The 16,181-nt window shown below is 35.0% G+C and overlaps 1 protein-coding gene and 1 non-coding gene across 7 annotated transcripts in view; one reads left to right on the plus strand and one right to left on the minus strand.

The window, feature by feature from the left end:
• The window catches only part of SGCZ (sarcoglycan zeta), a 1,206,077-nt gene that overhangs the window by 208,989 nt on the left and 980,907 nt on the right, over positions 1-16,181 (minus strand). The gene's annotated exons all lie outside the window — the stretch shown is intronic.
• Positions 12,226-12,287, plus strand: LOC115899794. Its single transcript, XR_004059398.1, has one exon. It is a non-coding gene; the product is annotated as a U7 small nuclear RNA (small nuclear RNA).

Raw genomic sequence — 16,181 nt, forward strand, 5'->3', positions numbered from 1 at the left:
AGTTAGAGAAAATGAATTTAACAAATATTTTATCAGAAAAAAGAGCAAATACTGCTATAATAACTTTTACTTAAGTGATCTTTACAAGAGCATCTGTGGAAATAAAGTAGTGAATATCAGACACAGGAAAAAATAGGACATTTAATTGACTGTTCCTTTTATTGTTTACTTCCTTATTTTCTAGTCATTCAAATTTCAAAATTAATACTTTCGTAACTTGGTTCAAGACTAGACCACGTAATTCAGTTTCAGAGTGGTGCCAGGGTCAAAGAAACAGTTCAGCTGCACAAAGTACATTTCAATAGTTCAAAACTTTTATTTGCATATCTGAAAAAATGATGAAAAGATTATAAATCCGTAATTCCTTTCCTGTCCATATTCACTTTTCCAGGATCTGGCAAATAACTACAGTACATTCCAGTTTTTCTCTCCCTCTTCCAACCCCTTTTCTTTCCTTAATTATGTAGGTTGACCTAACCTTTCTTTAGCAAAAAAAGAAAGGACCTGTAACTGAGAAGAAAAGAGAACGAATCACAGGATTCTCTTTGGCCCTGAGGGACAGGGCACTAAAACTGCGGCCTTAAACTGGATCACACTTTGGTCCTATGATAGATACTTGGTATAACAATTTTGAAAACACAGAAATATCTACATAAAATTTGTGATCTGTCTCATGTTTTGTTTTATTATCTGATGTAACTTTTATTAATAAAGTGGTGATATTTTTTCATCTTTTTAAATATAAAGATATACAAACGTATAGATGAAAGGATGTTCTCATCGTGAAAGCAAGGGCAAAAATAGAGGATAGGTAAGATGGCAAGGGTGATTCAGCAATGTAGTAAAACAATTTTAAAGAGTAAGTTGTCTATGTTGCGTTTCAAATTATTTGCATACCAAAGTTTAACTCTCCAATTCCTTAAAACGGTAGTCAGTTCTGTGTGTACCTTTTAGGGGGTAAAGAGATTAAGGAAATGACAGAGATCTATATTTGGGTGGATGCCATGACCAAGGAAAGAACTTTCATATGATTCGGGGAAAAGAGAAGAATTCAGCTGAGATAGGAAATTGAAGCTAGAGGTGACTTAAGTCCCCTGGAAATCCACAGAAATCTTATGGGCATAATTGGATCATCCACAGAATACAGAACAAGGATTGAAGCTGAATTTTTTAAATTTCTTGTTATTTTATTATTTTATTTGAAACAGGGTGTCCCTTTGTCACCCAGGCTGGAGTGCAGATCTCTGTTCACAGCAGCCTCATCTTCTAGGCTCAAGCCATCCTCTGCCTCAGCCATGTGAATAGCTGGGACTACACCACACGCCACCGTGCCTGGCAAATTTTTTTTTTTTTTTGTAGAGACAAGGTGTTGTCATGTTGTCCAAGCTGGTCTCAAACTCCTGGGCTCCAGTAATTCTCTCGCCTTGGCCTCCCAAAGTGATGGGATTACAGGTGTGAGTCAGAGCACCCAGCCAATTTTTTAAGTTTCTAAAAAGGCAAGGTGATCAAAGGTAACCTATGGGTTCACTTGTAATAAAAATTGTGTTCTTAGCATCTTAATAAAATGGATGAAACCAAAACCATGTCAAATATATATTTTTCTTTCTTTCCTTAGGGCTTCATATTGCCAGAGTCTTGTTATATCTTAGTAAATTAGGGATAAAGATTATTCATTTTGTCACAAATGTGCTATTTCAAAGCAAGTTCTTATTTATAGGAGACTACTTATTTATTCAAAGGAGATGTCAATTGCTGGGCATATAGAATATTACAAGAGGAGATTATACCTAAATCTTTCAATTGTTTTATTAATGCAAACCAAAGGAAAATCGGAGGAAAAGTATGATGAAAGCTCACGGAAAGGTGAAATCATGACAATAAATGATAAGCCTTATTGTCATGATGACAATAAACGATGAGCTTTTACAGTGAGGAGGAAATGTATAGTAAAGAAATGTGTATAGAGAACTATCTGCAGTATTTGTTACTGGATTTTCTTTTGATTAGTCTACTGAGTGTACGATGAGAAAAGCACAGAATGATCGAGAGATATTTGTCAAAGGCAGGGTTTTCAAGCTACAGTGCAGGGTACCAAGGGCATTGCAAACCCCTGCCATTAGAGAAGGAAGACCTCCTTGCCCCTGGGCTTTACCTTGCTTTTGTTTGTTTTTCTATGATTTTACTTAAGAAACAATGCCACATCTAAAGAAAATTATAAAACATCCATCCAGACAATAAAGATACTCTTAATTTATAATAAATAAGAGGGATGGATTTTAGTATGAAGATACCAAGTGTTTCTATTTTTAACAAATTACATATCTTTGTGCCTTGGTACCATGCCATTAATAAAATTTCTAACACACTCTTTCTCAGAAATATTAGGAACAGTGATGGTCTAATGCATTAAACCTCCATAAACAAAAATAATAGGAAAGAATGAAGTGCTTTCTTCAGTTAATAAAATGTCTGTTTGATATTTCTAAAGAAATATATTTCTTAATCTGAAATTCAGTAGAGTAACAAAGTGTAAGCTGATTGACACTTTAGAGTTTCAGCACCTTGAGGATGAATTCCAAATTCTTTAGCTCTTGAACCCTGCATGCCTGAAACCCTATGCTGCTTTCCAAATTCATGTTTCTCTACTCCTTTATATCCTTATTCTCCAATTTTTTTTTTTTTTTTTTTTTGCTCGCACATTCTATGAAATCTTTTTTTAAAACTATGGCATCTTGAATATTATAAAGCTGATATTTGAAATTTTTAATATCAACAGTTTAATAGTTGCAAGGAATAAAATGTCTGATGCTGGTACAATATCAAGTGTAGATTTAAAATGCATTTTGTGGAATACTTTAAGGATATGGAGCTCTAGATTGACCTTATCCTAATGATAGAACATGTCCCCCTTATCACCTCCTCAATCATCAGTAAAACCGGCCTCTTTTTTGTTTGTTTGTTTTTAGACACAGTTTCGCTCTTGTTGCCCAGGCTGGAGTGCAATGGCGTGATCTCGGCTCACTGCAACCTCTGCCTCCCGGCTTCAAGCCATTCTCCTGCCTCAGCATTCAGAGTAGCTGGGATTACAGGAGAGTGCTACCATGCCCTAATTTTGTATTTTTAGTAGAGATGGGTTTTCACCATGTTGATCAGGCTGGTCGTGAACTCCAGATGTCAAGTGATCTACCTGCCTCGGCCTCCTAAAGCGCTGGGATTACAGGCGCGAGCCACCGCACCCGGCCTCGGCCTCACTTTTATCAGAGAAATGTTTGCGTTGTTCAATTCAAATGATGTATTAGTGTTATCATAATTAAGTATTTTACAAAAATAATGAGTCAGAGAGATTTTACCATGAATGTGTAGCATAGATGAATGTGAACGTTGCCCCTCAGTAGTTCATACCCAGCATCTGGTACTGTTTTTTGAGCTGGAGTCTCCTGTTACTCAGGTTGGAGTGCAACGCCGATTTCGGCTCACTGCAACCTCTGCTTCCCGGGTTCAAGCAATTCTCCTGCCTCAGTCTCCCTAGTAGCTGGGTTTACAGGTGCACACCACCACGCCCGGCTAATTTTTGTATTTTTATTAGAGACAAGGTTTCACCAGGTTGGTCAGGTTGGTCTCGAACTCCTGACCTCAGGTGATCCACCCGCGATTCTGCTGCCTCAGCCTCTGAAGTAGCTGGGATTAAAGGAGCCCGTCACCACGCCCAGCTATTTTTTTTTTTTTTTTTTTTTTTTTTTTTTTGTATTTTTAGTAGAGACGGGGTTTCACCATGTTGGCCAGGATGGTTGCGATCTCTTGACCTCATGATCCGCCCACCTCGGCCTCCCAAAGTGCTGGGATTACAGGCGTGAGCCACCGCGCCCGGTCTACATTTTTAAAATAAGGGAAATGTGGTGGTAATAGAAAAGTTGGAAAAACCCTGAGTAGCAAGCTTCAGAGTCTCAGGGCAGATTAAATTTCAGAAAGGGTGCCTTTGAAATTGAGAATTTCAGATAAAATATCCATGTCTGTGTACCCCCTGGAAAATCTTGGAACACACTTCAGGGTGTGTTTGTCTGGGTTTGAGACTCTTGTTTTATATAATTTCTCAAATCAAACCAAACTGACCTAGTCACAGCTTCCTGGACAAATAATGTCTTTTATAAATGATTTTTTTTTTTTCCTACAAACATCAAGTGATTTTGAATTCCAATCCAATCATTCTTCAAAGTCCAATTCAAATTCCAATCCAGTCATTCTTCAAAGCCCAATTCAAATACACGATTGATTCATGAACAGTAATTTAGTGTAGAGGACCGGATTTCAAGTCAAAATATTGTCATTATTAATTGTTCACATGCTCAGATCCCAGACCTGACTTCTAAAGAAGAATAACTTTAACTGATAAAAGCAACTTCATCAAGCACCACCATAGTTCCATAGTCATAAAAAACAGAACAGTATCATTCTGCAGCTGAAGTGCTACCATCCTGTCCCCAATTTTGTGTTGTTTTTGGTGCATACTACTGACAGGGGGATACGAGTGCTGAATCAGTTATATTTACACAGATAGGAACATAATAAAGCCATAAAGCCCAGAAAATTCAAAGTTAGATCTCTTCAAATCTTTTTGGAGCATGTAGTCACCATAACTATTGAAAGAATATGACTATTGTATTTCAGACAATACAATTTCATTCTAGGATCTAATTCACCCTTGTTTATATTGGTAAAAACTTTTGAAACAAGAATAAAAGATGAGGAATAATGAGATCAACTCTTATATATGCAAAGCATTCTGTTTGTCTAAAGTGATGGAGAAGTATTTTTTCAAATATTTAATTTATATTCTTTGAATATGTGAATCATTCATTCACCCAATAAAGTAAATGTTCACTGAAATGTGTACTTTTGTCTGTATGTAAACACACTGTAATAAAAAGTTTAAAAATTGCACTGGGCATTTAATATACAAGAGGCAGTGTTGCATGAAGTGATCAAAACATAAGATTGCTGCTCTATAGAATTTACACTTTTTAACTTTATTCTTTGGAATAAACAAGTGTTTCATATTTAATAATGCAGAATCCATTACATATGTGACACCTGAGACAAAATATCTTGCCACAAACTTATTGAATGTGTTTATTTTAGTAGCTGTTAGAGGGGGCAATGGTTTTTGAAGCTGTTGATCAAACATATCACAGGATCATGGAATCAATTTAGTTGGTTACAACAATTATTTATACATATATGTGCACCTGCATATAATTAAATTAGAATAGATGGGCCTGGCTAGAATAGATTCGAAATGTTCAGAGTGGGAAAAATGTGTTTCTTACTGTGGTTCATATTCAGAAAAGACTGAGAAACACTGAACTAGTGTAAGTATTGCTAATATATTTCTTGTGGTCTGCTTCTAGGGCTTTGGGGGAAAAAAGGAATTTTTTAGTAAATCTGTCTCTTCATCATGACTTAGAGGATTCTGTATAGCAGTAGTCAGCCCACATATGTGCAAATATGTGATTTTGGGGTAGTGAAGGAATATACTAAATGGAGAACAATTTCTTTTGGCTTCATTAAAAGAAATAATACTGATGGTGCTTATAATCCTAGCTACTTAGAAAGCTGAGTCAGGAAGACTGCTTGAGGCCAGGAACTCGAGGCTCCAGTGTGCAATAATCACACCTGTGAATAGCCACTGCATTCTAGCCTGGACAACACAACTAGACTCTGTCTCCACAGAAAGAAGAAGAGGAAGAAGTGGAGGAGGAAGAAAAAGAGGAGGAGGAAGAAAAAGAAGAGGAGGAAGAGGAAGAGCAGGAGGAGGAGAAGGAAGGGAAATAACACTGATACTTCTTTAAAATTCCTATTCACTGGAGAGTGGCATCAATATGATATGGTTCCATGTTTCTTTACGCAAACAAAAAAAAAAAATTATAGAGCCTAAGTACCTATTTAAAGAAAAACTACACAGCATGAATCTCAAGAAAACTCTTACAGTAAGCCAAGAATGTTACCCAGAACAGGAATAATAATAGAATTCTATAGACATTCCCTTCACCTTCTTACTGAGAAGACTGCGGATTCCTTTCACTGTTGTAGGAATTTCCCAGTGGTTAAGGACACAAGGATCAAAGCTTGACAGACCTGGAGTTGCATTCCTGCCCAACAACGTTTTTTCCTGATACTCAGATAAGTTACCTAACTCGTTTGAGCCAAGTGCTCTTTCACAGCTGTGAGAGTATTCTGATGAGTAGGCTAATGTCTGCTTACTATGGAATGCTGTTAGCACTGGTTGAGAATATGTCCCAGGCTCTTCAGCAATTAACGCTTGAAAAGTACTTAGTAATTGGTAGCAGGAGTTATTCAAGATGTAGTAAAAGGTTTCTGTTACATAATTTTGTGTGCTACCCTAGGGCTGATTTTTTTTTTTTTTTTTTTTTTTTTTTTTTTTTTTTTAAAGACAGGGACTCGCTCTCCCAGGCTGGAGCACAGTTGTGCCATCTCAGCCCACTGCAGCCTCTGCCTCCTGAGTTCAAGTGATTCTCATGCCTCAGCCTCCTCCCAAATAGCTAGGATTACAGGTGCAAGCCACCATGCCCAGCTAATTTTTGTATTTTTAGTAGCGACAAGGCTTTGCCATGTTGGCCAGACTGGTCTCAAACACCTGACCTCAAGTGATCCACCTGAACTCAAGTGATCCACCTTCCTTGTCCTCCCAAAGTTCTGGGATTACAGGCATGGGCCACTGCGCCTGGCTGGTCTGAAAACTCTTAACAATGAATGACATTGCTATATTACATTATTTTAAGGAATTTAAAGTTACGTAATATTGGCTAGCATCTCAGTGTTACCCTTTTCTTAATACTTTGCTGTTACAGATTCTCTGCAATAGGTTGTTATTCACACAAATCTGGTACTTTACAGAATAGCAATCTGAGCAGATACAGAATAGCAATCTGAGCAAAAGCTTCCCTTTTGTTCTAGGTCTGCTGTATCATCATCTCTCATCTTTCTTGGGGAAAGACAAAAGTATAGGGTTATATCCTCTCTCTCTCTCTCTCTCTCTCTCTCTCTCTCTCTCTCTCTCTCTCTCTCTCTCTCTGTGTGTGTGTGTGTGTGTGTGTGTGTGTGTGTGTTGGTGGAGACAAAGATGAAAAACCACAGGTAATTCTTAAAGTATTTGTTTATAAGGGCAATTAAATTTGAGGTGATGAACGAATCTTCATTTCTTGTAAGGCTTCAGTAGTGTCTGAGAGATCTCACCAGTGATAGACAATGGTGTAATCTCCAGAAAAAAATACACAGTAAGAAGAACTCCTTTTAAAGCTGCCCTGACATGCTTTTTTGTTTGTTTTTAAGTCCAAAGAATATTGTACCTCTGCAACCAAGCTTGCCTACACATATTATTTAGGAACTTCAAACTGTCTCCCAGTTTTAATGAGGGTCTTCTACCATAGCATTGTTTTTTTTTTTTTTCCCCCACTCCTAACCTGGTCCAAAGTGCTGAAACTATTGCATACTTTCTTCTAAGGTTGCAGTTCAGCATTCAACTGATATAAATCGAAAGACAGATTTTCTTTTCCTGAAGAATATGTAAAAAAGATATTTTGTAGAGTGTGAATTGTTAAAAAGCAACGAATCAGCATTGAAAGATCTCATTCCAGTCATAGCATTGACGTTTAGGTTGCATGATTTGAGGCAAGTGAGTTGCCATATACAAGACGATATCTTCCTATGTCTAGCATTAGGGATTAAATACAGTCATAAGAATCAAAATGCTTTGTAAATTGCAAAGTATAATGTTAAAAAGAATTTGAACTAAAATCAGTAGGTATGTGAATGGTTTCAGAGTTTACATCAGTGGGTACATGGGTTGGTTCCAGGGCATATCTGAGCCACATAAATTTGCATAAAGATTTAATTTATTTATGTTTATATTTACATATTTTCCTCAGCTTTTAGTGGACCCAATTAAAGATGTCTGGCTCTAAAAATATTAAAAAGCATTGTATTATGCAAACGAGTGCTACCTTTTCTATGTTCACCACTGGGTGTCTCTTAACCAGCAGGATGCATGCAACCCCTAGAAAGAGGTTTAGATGAATTATTTGCAAATGTTTGCAAAATGGAACATAAATAGGCTAAGTTTATCAAAATTGCAAACATTCAAGTCCCATTATGTCTAATGCTGTCAGAAATAGTGTAAATATTTGCTATAGATTAATTAAAATAGTCTATTTACAGGCACACAATGTAGAATCTACTTTTATTCAGATAAGGTGTACAGAGGAAGAAGTGACTTGAGGTTTGAATTCTGGCTCACCTTGGAGTCCTGAAACTTTGGACGCATCACTTATACTTCCTAAGTCTCCAGTGACTCATCTGCAAAATGGGAATAAAACGATCTACATTGTCCACCTGACAGGGTTGTTGTGAAATCAAATTCAAATCCAATTAAAGCTTAACATACTATGTTGTGTAGAAATCATTAACAACAGCACATATTTGTTTTTGATTGCCTTGCTATAGGTTATTGGCTGGGTAATAATTTGGTAACCAAAATAGACATGTCCCCTGGGTTATTTCTAGGTCAGCACTATAGTGAAATAGCAAACTAAAAATTTAAAACTCTGAAGATTATGAAGCAAATGGAAGTTGTGTTTGATGCAAGGGGATAAGGATAACAAAACAGCCAAAGCAAAGTTAACCCATGCACAATTTAATAGTTAACTTCCTTTTAGAACCACTTTTGAGTAAGAAGAAAATCAAAGTAAATATTAGGACTCACTTATAAATAAAAAAAGTCAGAGTATATTATTAGACATATGAGATGTGGCCTAAACAGTTGATATGAACTTCAGGGCCTAAGGCAGATTTACTTGAAATAGAAAATATTGAAAACAGAATATTCAAGCATTAAATTTGATAAATCAGAAAAATGACAATAATATAAAAAAGAAAAGTAGAAAAAGGAATTCAAAAATATAAAAAATATTTAATTGATTAAAACTAAAACTCTTTCTAAGTAAAAAAAAATATAGTAGGAAGACAATTGACTGTTCAGAATGTTTAAATAAAAAGGAAAAATGCAAAAAGGCAATATTAGGTATTAAATGATATGTCTGTGTAAAGGGAAAATTTTGTATGAAAATAAAATGTAATAAAAGCGAGTTGTGTTGATTTAGAATATTACAGAACAGTTTTCATATAAAAAATTAGAAAATTAGTCAAATATTTTGCCTCAGAAGAGTCTCCATGACTAGGCAATTTCATGATGGAATTAAATAATACCTTTAAGGACAAGTAATCCTGTCTTACTAAAATTGATGTAATGTATAGGACCAAAATTAAAGTCTCTCAATGACTGGATTTAATGAAATATTAAGAGAAAAGTAAGAAAAAAAAAAAGAGAAAAAAACTAAAACTGAGTATATGCAATAATTCACAGTAAAGTATTAATAAACTTAATTCAACAGCTTATTAAGACTGCTACCTCATGAACAAGAAAAGTTCATCCCAATAAGAAAAGATACATCACCATTTGCGTATCTTTTCATGTCGTTTACTCAATATATTAAATAACAAAAATGATTAAAAATCATCTTGATAGATATCTACAAATATGTGAAAAAACATACCTGACTAAACTGTAATTTATATGATAACATTTATCCCTGACTAAAGTATAATCAGGTTAATAGTAGAAGGAATGATTTGTAGTCTCCATGTTACTCGACCTATCAGAGGCTGTTTTTCACTCTTTCAACCTGGAAACACTTTCATCTTTCTTCTCTCTGCTTCCAGGATACTATATTCTTTTGGCTTCTTGACCTATCTCACTGGCCTTTCCCTCTTAGACCGTGACTGGCTCTTTCACTCTTCTCAAACTCTTCAATATTAGAGTGCCCAATAATTCATTCCATGGTCATCTTATATTTCCCATCTATTCTTACTTCCTTGGTATTCCTGTCCAATCTCATTTATAACACACACACACACACACACACCCTGCACTTCCAACGTGAAATCTAGACTCATATGTCCACCAGCATGCTCATCTATTAGACAAAATTAATAGTTCCACAGCTGTGTTCCTAACCTACCCCCACCCCTACATTCCCAATTCTTCTTTGCAGTGATTAGTGGCAATTGCTGAGACCAAAAAATCTTCATATCATGTTACATTTTCTCTTCCTCTTAATATACCATATGCAAATCTGCCATCAATTCCTTTGACTCTACTTTCAAATCATACTCTCCTTGACAATAATGCCCATCAAATAGTGAGGATTAAATGAGCTAACACATGTAAAACATTTAGTGCAATGTTTGGTCAGGAATAAAAATAATTAAAAATAAAAATGCTAAATGACTAACAGGAAATATGCAATGCTTATAAGGAGAAGATTGTTAAGAAATGTTTCTGAACAACACAAAAGAGGTTTAGAAACAAATGAGAAAAGAGCCATGTTCCTAGATAAGGAGACTCAATATTATCAGCTTGGTGCAAAAGTAACTGTGATTTTTGCCATAAAGATCATAGCAAAAGCTGCAATTGCTTTTGCACCAACCTAACATAAAGATGTCCTTCTCCAAAAATTAAATATAACCATAATTAACTTCCCAACAGAAATTTTTATGAAACTTGACAACTGATTATTAAGTTTATTTTGAGAAGAAAGTGCACAATAGGCAAAAGCTTTTCAAAAGTAGCAAAAACAAAGAACTCACTCTATCAATTAGAAAAAAAAAATTTTACAGCTAGACTTTCGGTTTCTTGCAAGTATATCAATAGAACAGCATAGAGTTACTGGAAATAAATCTGTTTATGCTTGAGAAGACACTGTATAAGAAAGGTTGTATTTCAATTCAGTAAAAAAAAGACTACTCCAATTACGGTATTGGGGACTATTGGTTTTTCAAAATAAAGAAAGAAAGAAGGAGGAGGAAGGGCAAGAAGGAGGGGAAGAGAAAAGGAGAGAAACAGGAAGAAGAGGGAGAAGGGCAAGAAAAGAAAGAGACGGAGAAAGAAAGGATCCTACCTAATACATCAAACTCCAGAAAGGTTTTTACAAATCTCCCTCACTCTTTAACAATTACTTCTTTAAATTTTTTCAAACAACCAACAATTTCTTAATACAAGTTTATGGTATAAAACAGAAAAAGCAAAAGTCAAAAAAAAAAAAAAAAAAAAAGATTATTTCATAGCACCGTATACCATGAATCCCTACCGTACCCTAACCCATATCTCCAGAAACATATTCACGAAAGTCAAGCTCAAATAAACTAATCTGGATAGAGGAAAAGCAGATAGTATATAGAGAGTGCTAGAAAAATCTCCTAAGTATTGAGCACTGTGTACACCATGGAAGTATTCTATAGGATAGAAAGTGCAGCTAAGAACCATGGAATTAAAATCCATAACTGGTTGGCACAAATCATTTAGAAACACCTCAAAACCTCAGAAGAGACAGAACAGTCACAGTCTGCCTTTCCCTTTCCAACTACGATCTCTCCAGCAAAACAAACAAAAGAGCTAGACAGTAGCCCCCCACCTCAAATTGTAACTCATCAGGAGTAATCAAACTAAGTAAGAAAAGTGCTTCTATCATTAAACTTAAATACTACATAGTTTTAATAAAACCAAATTCACAGACAGTAAAACATCATTATAAGATAAAAGGAAGACTGCAGACCAAAGGAAAATTCTGAGATTCACTATTATACAAAAAATATATGAATTAGAGAGTGTGAGGGCAAAATTTATTTGAAAAAAGAAAGAATGGAATCATAGAAAAACTCTAGATGACAGTTACTTGTATTTAGAGGAAAAATATAGAGTTAAAAATTATTCATGAAATTATGATGGCTGTGGGGAACAAAGATGACCTAACGTAAGAATTATTGCTTTCTCTCTGAAGTAGAAGAAACCAACACACAAAACTGAAAAGCTATTAAGTGACAAAATAGGTAAAATTTCTCTGAAATGAAAAAAGTGAAACAGTAAAAATACAGCAGGCATCCAAGCAGAACATTCATGTCATCAAAAGGAGAAAAATACCAGGGTGCCCTCAGATTTCTTACGGCAGTATTCAGTGCTTGGACTTAATAGAGAAGTGCGTTCCCAAATCTGAGGCAAGGAAGGCATGAACCATTAATAACACTCCCAGAAAAGAATAAAGGCAACAGTCAGACACCCGAAGCATGAAATATTTCAAGGATTAAAAAACCAACTAGCACTGTTACAGTTCTTTTAGAATCAGCCTAGCAAATTTTCTGGCTTGTCCCGGAAAATCCCCCATGCAGGTAAATAAAACGAATGAAAACTAGCAAACAAAACTAATGAAGAATACAAGGAAGGAAGGAAAGATTTGACTAATGAACTGAGAAATGGAAAATCCATAATATAAAGAAGACTAGAGATGATGTGTAACTGCAGCCATTTATATGTAGAATCAAGGCCAAAGACCCAACGCCGTTAAAGTTGCAGAACGGAATGTAAATATTATGAATTCTGACAAAGTTAAAGTAATATAATTATCAACAAACTGGAAATGAAGAGAAGTGAGGACAAACTGGAGAGCAGCTAATCATCTCCATTTACACTGCAGGGAGTTAACAAATGCTGTCTGAAATTAAAACATGGAGCTAAAGCATCCAGCTTCTTAGTGGTATTTATAATCTTTTATTCTTAACCAAAAAGACAAGTTTTATTTTAAAAGGTTCTGCGGTAAAGAAATATTTAAGTTCAGCCATTTTCTAATTTATTATTTTTTCTATTAAATCACATATATTAATTACAAATAGCCTTCACGTATCTATATTTATTCTTTTATTTGTGCAAATATATAATTTTAGAGTTGTGATATATTCATGAAATGTTAACAGTATTTTTTTTTTTCTGAGTGTAAAGACTTTGGAGTGGTTTGTGTCTTTTTAAAACTTGACTAAAGTGATTACTAAAAGCATAAACTTTATCTGCATTACAAATCTAATAGGATAATGATAACCATGATAATAAAACGATTAGGAAAGCCTTCAGATATCTACGTATATGAATTAGCTTGTATGAAAGAAAGAAATCTAAATAGAGGAGATTTGCTACGATACCTAAATGAAAGGGTGAGGAGATTAGCATGCCATGTAATCATGTAAAAAGACATGTGCTGTGCTCGCCTGGCCCCATGGCTTTGTGTCTGAATTCTATAAAGAATAATTGAACATACAAGGTGCAAAACAGGTGGAACCAAGAACTGGGTTGACATCACAGTGAAATGGACATGATGGGAAAAACAGAGCCTTTTGCTCACCTCTGCTAATACTGGTGTCCTGAGAACTCAAGACTTATTTGCTTAACTGTGCAGTTACTAGAATTTGAATTATCTGGCAGTAGTTCCTCTGTCACCATGAACAGTCTGCCATGTAGGAAGCTGGGATCAGTGGTAGTGCTGAGATACCACCTCAACTAACAATCCTTGAACAGGAAACAAACAAACCAAGAGGCTTGTTCAGTTCGTCTCAGCCAAGAGGTTCTGAAGAACTACATGATGCAAATTTTGCTGGTTAGAAGTAGTTAAATGCATGTAATTTGACCACATGACTACCTTGGACTCGTGTAACCTTGGGAAACATACTTCAGTTACGTTTTTTAAAAAGCTTGAAGATTAGGTGTCCTAAATTCCTGATATTTTAAATGTTTTGGCCTAAAGTTGGACCAAGTGCCTTAAAAATGGATGCAGAATGTTATAATCATTACCATTTATATAAACTAGCCCAAGTTACGCATGCTTTGTATTGTTCTTCTCTGAATAGCATTACATATTTAACTTCATAAATGTTCTATAGTAATCTTCCCTGAGAATAATGTTAATTTTGAAAAATACATTGAATTCTAAGATGTTTCCTGGATATACTATGATATGTTTTTTGTTTACAATTTTGTTGGACAACTTAGAAAAGGTTAATTTTTGAAAAGCATGAAAAAGGGTATAAATTGCTAAGGCTAATAATAGAACTTAGATATCTAAATATCTGTAGATATTTAGTGATGGGGAGAGGGTGAGAGGAGCTTGTAAAGTTGGTCCAGGCCATAGTGGATTAGGTTAGGTGACTAAATGTGCATTTATGGGCGACTGCATTTTCTGTCCAATAGAAATATCTTTATTATCTTCCCATGTGTAGGACTAAATGCCTGCATTACCACAAAGTAACTTTAAGAAAATTCTGTATGTCAGAGGGGAATACTGGCTAAATTTAAAGACAGCAACAGGGTGGCATTAATGAAGGCTAAACATACACAATCACACACAGAAATCAAAATTCCTGTACCCAGCAGGTTTTTTTCTCTCAGCTTCATCAAATCTTCCAAAGTGCCTTTTAGGTTTTCTAATAGATTTCCTTACCGTACAACTACAGGAACTTTGGAATTTTATCATAAAATTGTTGACTCTATGAAAATGTGTGAAAAGACTGAAACATATAACAGAATTTTTAAAATTAAAAATCCCATTTCTACTTCCGTTACTGAAATGTTTGTGTTCTACCTTAACCTATGAGTTAAGTACTTTGATAAGTTTGTACCAAACTCACTTAATGATGAGCAAACTAAGGCTAAGAGAAATTGGGGCTGGCTTTCTAGAATTAAAAAGGCATTCATGGACAAGTGAATCATAATGTGAGAGGCGCTTATAAAATATATTTTCCTCTTTATTTTAAATATTTATCCAACTTTTAGGTGCATAAAGTAGTTCAGCCACTGTGGAAAGCAGTCTGGAGATTTCTTACATATTTATTTTTGAAGTGTATGTGGAGAGAATTTTCCAAGAAGTGTATGAGTCCGCTCCTACTTCTGTTCTTGCACCAGATTTCCTGTCTGGCTACCAATGTGCCTGCCTTTCCCATGCTTCGTAGTTATAGGGAGACAAACAATAATGAAGGAAGACACAGGAAGGACCAGCATCAGGGTTGGGACGTGAAGGGGAGCACATATTCTTCAGTCAATACAGTAGGTTTTGGAAATGCTTGTGAACATGGAGTTAGCTTTCTCAGGGATGGAAATTAGGAAGTGCAAGTGGCCCCACTTCACACTTTCATGCTATAATGTTAGTGCACTCTATCCTCTATGGTCCATAGGTGGAATCCACACATATTCCTGTTTCTCAAGAGAAACTTAATTTGACACCTATCATTATGCTCTCAGAAATGTCCTGGCTGAGAAGATAAATTCTACAACCTGCCTGATCGTAGAGGGTTTCACAATCATTTAAATCTTGTTCCCAGGTAGCCACTACAAATGCATCTAAATGACTTCAGAGATAAATCATTTCTCCTGTCCCTGGACTTAACAATAGGAGGCATTTTCAGAGAAGTTTTGGCCTATGCTTAGTCCCACTTGCTTCCTATGTTAAGCAGCTTCTTGATTTCCATGTATAAGTTTTAATTCCTTCAAATACTGCATTATTTAATAGTGCCGAACACAATAACTCAGTAAATAATTGTCAAAGACGATGACTTTCAATCAAAGTAATACGCTAATATATGTAACCATGCTTTCTGTTTTTCCTTTTCACAAAAACAAAATAAAGCAAAATAACTAAACTTTTTATTTTAAATTTAATACTTTTTTAACGTTTAATGATGTAAGGTCAGGTATTCATAAATCTGTCTACTGTGTTACTTGTCTGACCGATACCCGGAAAGTAAATTAATATCAAAATAAAATTTCTAGTACCAGAATAGAGTCAATACAGTATATTAGAAGCTGTATCAGTTTTCATATTTTAAAAAAGAAATTTGAAGTTAATATAGTTATCCTAATTAAATGTTTTATGAAAAGCAATCTTTTGTTCTGTTTTTATTTTGATATTTAAGGAAAAATAACTTTGATACAAATTATTCAAATTATGGCTCACTATGCAACCCATATGCTAATCTTCTACATCAATTAAAATATTAAAACATTATTTTAGCCTAAAATAGACTTTCATATTTATGAAATAAGTATAACCCTTTTTCAACTTTTATATAACACAATTCCCATTATTTCTATCTTAAACTTATTTCCACAAATATACATATAGCTCGGGGGGATATGTAATAGGAGATAGGAAAAATTCTAGTAAGTTTTTGATATATCCAAGATATTTACTACCTTCTGAGAGGCAATGTACATAAGCCAAAATGAACAAAATCTA

Source organism: Rhinopithecus roxellana, chromosome 9 (assembly GCF_007565055.1).
Source record: "Rhinopithecus roxellana isolate Shanxi Qingling chromosome 9, ASM756505v1, whole genome shotgun sequence".
In the NCBI taxonomy this organism is placed as follows: Eukaryota; Metazoa; Chordata; class Mammalia; order Primates; family Cercopithecidae; genus Rhinopithecus; species Rhinopithecus roxellana.